This window comes from Chaetura pelagica, unplaced genomic scaffold, assembly GCF_000747805.2.
Source record: "Chaetura pelagica isolate M959 unplaced genomic scaffold, ChaPel_1.0 scaffold8, whole genome shotgun sequence".
NCBI classification, from domain to species: domain Eukaryota; kingdom Metazoa; phylum Chordata; class Aves; order Apodiformes; family Apodidae; genus Chaetura; species Chaetura pelagica.
In genome coordinates, this window is record NW_009954544.1 from 105514 (window position 1) to 112093 (window position 6580).

General features: G+C 39.1%; 1 pseudogene; it reads left to right on the forward strand.

The window, feature by feature from the left end:
- Nucleotides 1-6580, forward strand: part of LOC104395307 — a 196184-nt pseudogene that overhangs the window by 31000 nt on the left and 158604 nt on the right.

Sequence of the window (6580 nt, forward strand, 5' to 3'; positions counted from 1 at the left end):
TGTGACGATTGCCAACCAATATAGACAAAAAAGTGGGACTTTGCTTCTTTATTTAGGTATTAGGTTACATAGTTAAGAATTGTGATTCTTGTGACCTTGCCAAGGTGCCTGCTTACCCTAGAGCAAACAGAACTTCAGTAACTGCAAAACATAAACTGCAAAATTCGGAACAGCATATTCCTCCTGACACGTTTTTTTCAAAAGGCAAGTTCATGCTTCCCACCTGGGCCATCTTTTGTGCATCATAGGGAAGTTATACTTAGTCTAGTGTTCAAAGCTTTGGAAGATTGACAGCAGAGTCTGTTACATATCTGAGCTTCTTGACCTTCCTGGATGTTTTTCAATTGTTGATGCCCAAAAGATTTTTTTCTCTCCGTTTTTTTTTGTTGTTGTTTTTTTTTTCTGTTGTGCTTTTCACTCTCCTATCCACAGGCCTGTTTTCTCTTTTTGTTTCTTTGATTTTCATTTTCCTGTGAAGACTCTGCAAACCCTTATATTACACCATGTTATTCGATTGGTAAAACTACAATCAACTTCAATCAGTTCTTATTTTAACCAAGGTGAGCTGATTTTTTCTTCTTTCCACTGAAATGCTTTTCAGTTCTTCTGGATGTACCACAGAGTCCACTGTGCTTTCTGGGCTGATTGCAGACAAAGGTAGAGGTGCCTGAAACAGAAGTGTTGGAGTTATCAGGTGGCAAAAGACCTGTAGTCTGTTTTCCAAATTGCTGCCTTAGCTATTTGGTTGGTTTGCATTCTGCACATTTCACACAGTCTCTTGACCCAAAATAGACTTCACAAAGTTCTGATGAACTAGGATCTTAGCAAAACTCCTCTGAACTGGCAGCTACAGCCATGACTGCACAGCTGATCAAATTCTAATGGGATTGTCTCACAAACTGCGATGGCAAACCTGCACTGGCCTTAGCCTTAACTTATGCAGAGCTGCAGACTGATGACCTTACTGTCACTTTCAGAGGACTTCAGTCTGCAGCAAGAATGGTGTAGTTTCCTCAAAAAGCCTTACTTTTGAACACAGTTTTCATATGGGTGTGTGACACTGTTAATTTGTAAGGGTCAAAAAAAGGACAGAATTATAATTTGTAAGTTAAAGAAATGGGTTATACAAAATCAATTTATATAACCCTATTAGTAGCAATATTCTCATCAACACAAATTATCTGAGTATACTATTTAATTAGTGGCAAAATAGTACACACTGCAGCCATAGCCTTTAAAAGAGCAACCTACACACTAGACTTGTGTGTAACTAACCCTATTAAAGTCCAATTTTACTTTAGTTTTTAGTAAAGATGACTTAGAGGTAGTGCATCTTGTGGTGAATAGTGTATGTATCACCATACTGACACATCTAGACTTCAGCGAAGGACAAAAATTGTTCTTTGTTCAAATTAGAACCATGTGAATAGCTATAAATTTTATAGTAGCGATTTTATTTTAATAGTAATATTTACAAAAAATGTAATAGTTCTTTAGCTCTTTTTTACATATGATTGAAGGATGGCAAATGTAGCAAAGTCTCTTTTAAAGAAAGATGGAGGAGGACACAGTTTATGGGCAGCTGTAGCCCTATTAATCTGAACTTAATAGTATGCAAGGCTTTAGAAGAAATGTTGAAAATGTGGCAGATCTGTTTACAATAATAAACACATGGAATACAGTTTTCCTTTTGTAAAGAAAGAAACCACCAATTGTACTAAAAGAAGACATATGAAACTAATTTATGACTGAAGGAAGGTGGATTAAAGCAGACAGAAACCTGTAAAGTCAAAACAGGCTGGTTGTTGGTTTTAGTGATGTAGTTTGTTTTACTTTCCTTTTTAAATAAGGTTAGGGTTAAAATAAAATGTATTAGTACTTCTTCGTGGTTTTCACACTTTACAAGTATTTGTTCTAGTTCTGTATTCTTTCCAAGTCATATGTGGAGCATTTATTTCCAGTGATCAATGATCTTAACTAGTTTTTATTTCAATACAGTTTTTAGCTTGGAGCGTGGGTGTTAGTAAAATTATCCCTTTTAGCTGAACTTGCAGTCCCTATAGCTTTTTCAACGAGTGTGTGCTTATATCTTTGCAAAGTTGTCTTACGTTCTGATAAATAATCATAAAGTTGAAAAATTCGGGACTTCTACTTGTTTATAATTGATTCAATACTTCAGATTTCTGTTGTTACTGGGGAGTTGGTTGAGTTACATATACTTGTCTGTTTCAATGTAGTTGTAGTGATGAACTTTTTACTTTACAGAGTTGTTGTATCAGCAGCACATGAGGTTTGTTGTTAGATGATAACTTGTAGCCATCAGCCATTATGAGTTTTCCATGCCAGATCACTCAAGTTAGGACTTCTGCATTTGGAGACAAATTATTCCCCCTGATTCTACGTTAAAAAAACCCAACAACAATCTTCCTAGATGCATTAGCAGCTTGAAACAAAAAAAGGCAAAATACGTGACTTCTTGTGAATTGTTAAAGAAGTTAAAATTGTAAAGAAAGCAGCAGTAAAATCACAGAATCACAGATTTGTCAGGGTTGGAAGGGAACTGTAGAGATCATCTAGTCCAATCCCCCTACTAAAGCAGGATTGCCAAGAGTGATCAGGACTATTACTCAGGACTGCATCCAGGCGGGTTTTGAATATCTCCAGAGAAGGAGACTGCACAACCTCTCTAGGAAGCCTGTTCCAGTGAGTGCTTTGTTACCCTCAAAGTAAAGAAGTTTCTCCTCATGTTTAGATGGAACTTCCTGTGTTGCAGCTCATGCCCATTGCCCCCTGTCCTATCACTGGGAACTACTGAAAAGACTCCGACCTCATCTTCCTTACACCCACCCTTTAGATATTTATAGACATTGATAAGGTCTCCTCTCTGTCTTCTCTTCTCCAGGCTAAAGAGTCGCAGTTCTCCCAGCCTTTCCTCATAAGAGAGATGCTCCAATCCCCTGATCTGGCATCCACTGGACTCTCTCTAGTAGTTTCCTGTCTCTCTTGAACTGGGGAGCCCAGAATTGGACACAGTATTCCAGATGCGGCCTCACTAGGACAGAATGGAAGAAGAGGATGAGCTTCTTGAGCTACTGGCCACACTCTGAATGCATCCCAGGGTACCACTGGCTTTCTTGGCACAAGGACACATTGCTGGTTCATGGTTCACTTATTGTCTACCAGGACTCCAAGATCCTTCCCCTTTGGGCTGCTTTCCAGCAGGTCAACCCCTAACCTATATTGGTGCATAGGGGTTGTTCCTCCTCAGGTGCAGGACCTTACATTTGCTCTTGTTTAATCTCATTAGGTTCCTTTCCGCTCAACCCTACAGCCTGTCCAGGTCATGCTGGATGGCAGCACAGCCCTCTGGAGTGCCAGACACTCCTCCCAATATTTTACCCTCAGCAAGAATACTTGTTGAGGATACACTCTGTCCCCTTGTCCAGATAATTGATTAGTATGTTGAACCAGACTGGGCTGAGTACTGACCCCTGGGGAACACTGCTGGCTACAGGCCTCCAGCTCAACCCTGCACTGTTGATACTGACCCTCTGAGCTTTGTCACTCAGACAGCTCTCAATCCATCTCACTGTCCACTCATCTAACCCTCACTTCCTGAGCTGCTTAATGAGGATGTTGTGGGAGACAGTGTGTAAAGCCTTGCTGAAGTCAAGATAGATGACATTCACTCTCCCCTCATCTAGCCAGTCAGTTATGACATCATAGAAGGCTATCATATCAAGGATTATTTCCCTTTGGTGAATCCATGTTGACCAGTTCCAATAACTTTATTTTCTTAAACATGTTTAGATACATGTTTTGATACCCCTCACCAGATTTAATTCCAGGTGACCTTTTGATTTCCTTGTTGTATCCCTGCATTCTCTGACAGCATTCCTGTATTCCTCCTGAGTCTTGTTTTCCACATTCCGTAAATTTCCTTCTTCTGTTTGAGTTTTTCAGAGGACCCTTATTCACCCATGCAGGTCTTTCATCTCTTCTGCTTTATTTCTTACTCATAAGGATGCACTGATTTTGAACTTGGAGGAAGTACCCTTTGAACATTCTTGGAGTGTTCTACACAGGGACAGGAGTTGGACTCAATGATCCTGATGGGTGCCTTCCAACTCAGCATATTCTATGATTTTATTATTCTAATAACAATCAGCTCCCATGGACACCCCTGCCTTCTAGAGCCTTAATCCATCATATTCCTCTGAGCAGACCTTTGAAAAGGTTAAACTTAGCTCTTTAGAAGTCCAGGGTTGTAATCCTATTTATTTCTTTACTTCTTTCACCCAGGATACTGAACTCCACCATCTCTTGGTCACTGCAGTCAAGGTTGGCCATAACCTTCACATCCTCAACAAATCCTTCTTTGTTTGTTAATACAAGGTCCAGCAGTACACCTCTGCTTGCAGGTTCCTCCACGACCTGCGTCCTATGTCAGTGATTCCCATCTTTCACTGTTGTTTTCTCTGGGCTCAAGTTACAGAAATTGTGACCTGGCTTTACTATGAGCTTGACTAGGGCTTCAGAGTACATGAACAAATAAAAAGGTGAAGTATGGTAAGATAATGGTGTATGATCCCTTGCATAAGCTCTGACCATTATCTCTTTTGTATACCAGAGTGTGTATCCACTGTCACTGACTCATTTGTAATTCCCATCATCTGCGCTTCTGCTCCATCACTCCAACTGCAGCAAGATTACCTGATGATTGCTTTAGTTACCATGGTATTGAATGCTGCATTCAATGTAGCAAACCCAGTCAAGAGGTACTTGATTTTCCTTTTGTTAACTGCATGTTTATTTTAATTTTCCTTCTCATTTAATTCTTTTCATTAAAACTCATTCCAAGTACAAGGAGACCACTAGGAGAATCAGGGCAAGTAAATAAACAAAAATACTTCATGATCAAGGAATATTCCTGGAGAGTATAGTAAAAGAAAAAATCTTTGCAAGAATCTGGTGTCTGGATGCCATTGCCAAAAGGAGTAAAAGCTTTTCTTTGTGTCTTTCCCTATTTGTACTTTATTAGTGAATAATGACATTTATATTCAGGATACTAATTCAAAATACAAGCTGATAACTAGAAAAAGCTTTAAGATAAATTTCTTTTACCACATTTTGACTCATTTATCATAAAGATTAGCCAGGAGATTGAGCATTAAATCAAATCTGGACATAACTGGAGGATATATCTATTTAGGCCTGCCAATAAAAGAGACAAAAACTAGCTTTAGGCTGTTCATTGCACTGACATTTCTGTGCTGTCTAAGAGCTAATGCTAATGCAAATATAAAATGAATGCTTATTAATTTTTATTACTTATATCATAGGTAAATCTATTTGACATGTAGTTAACATGCATTTAAAGGGTATTTTAAAATAAAGCTGGATTAAATTACAAATAACAGAGAAAAATTATTAACTTACAAATGACCTCAATGTGAAACTGAAAGAGTTGGATAAGTAATGAGACTGTTACATAAATAAGGTCCATTTTTCTGACCTGTAAAATTTCACAATTTAATGCTGATGTTGTTTAGAACTTTTGTTGTTCTAAACTTTTTTGTTTTAAGAAAGGGCAGTTTTGTTTGGTTAGAGTAGCCATGTAGATACACTTTATTTATGAAAGCTGAAATACAGATGCAGTGGTCTCCTTGTGCTTAGTCATGGTACAGTGTGTTGGATGCAGATACAGTTTAAGATGTATTCTAAGGCAATATTTATTTTCAGCAACAAATGACACCATTTAGAACATTTTTTTAAAAAGAAAAAGCTCTTGGCATATTGTACCAGTTGGCTGGTTCTGTCTAGACCATGAAACTATTACTGCATTTTCAATATGTCAGTGTAACAAAACAAAACAAATTAGCTTTGATTTAAAGCAGGTGAGTATTTTGGAAGGGAATAGAAAGATACATTTTTGTGATGTGATAATTCCCTTTGACTTTCAAAGCATCTTGGTTTAGCAGATTATCAGGCTCAAAGTAATGGTTTGCAAGTGTCACGATCCATGACCTATTATATCTCCTTTTTGGAGTGTATTAACTTATCAGGATTTGCTGAGAGATCCGCACGTGGGTATCGCCTCATACAGAGGAGGCAGGGGCTTATGCCCTGACTTTTTCGAGTGAATAACTTGCTCAGTGCTTAATAATATTTCCAATAACAGCAACCAATCCCCAATTAGAATTTACGAAATGCACGGTTTATTGTGGGGAAAACAAAGCAATTTGGGGCAGGAGGTTCAAAAAGAGTGATTACAACACATGAAATATATATGGGTACACCTTAGTTACACACCTTATTTACTTATTTAAGTGAGGGAAGGAGGGGGAGGGATATGCCCGACGCAGTTCCCGTATAGGGTTGCGATTTGTGTGCAGGTAACACAGGATTATCCCTTCCCCTATAAGCTGGGGTAGCCGGAATTGTCTCACCACGCGTCGGCGCAGACAGGATGAGCTGGGTAGCGAAGAGGCTGCAGGCACTCCAAGCGCAGGTCGCCCCCGCCCCGTAGCTGCGGCACGGCTGTTTGCAGACCCTGGAAACGCGGCGGTTTCAGCGGCGC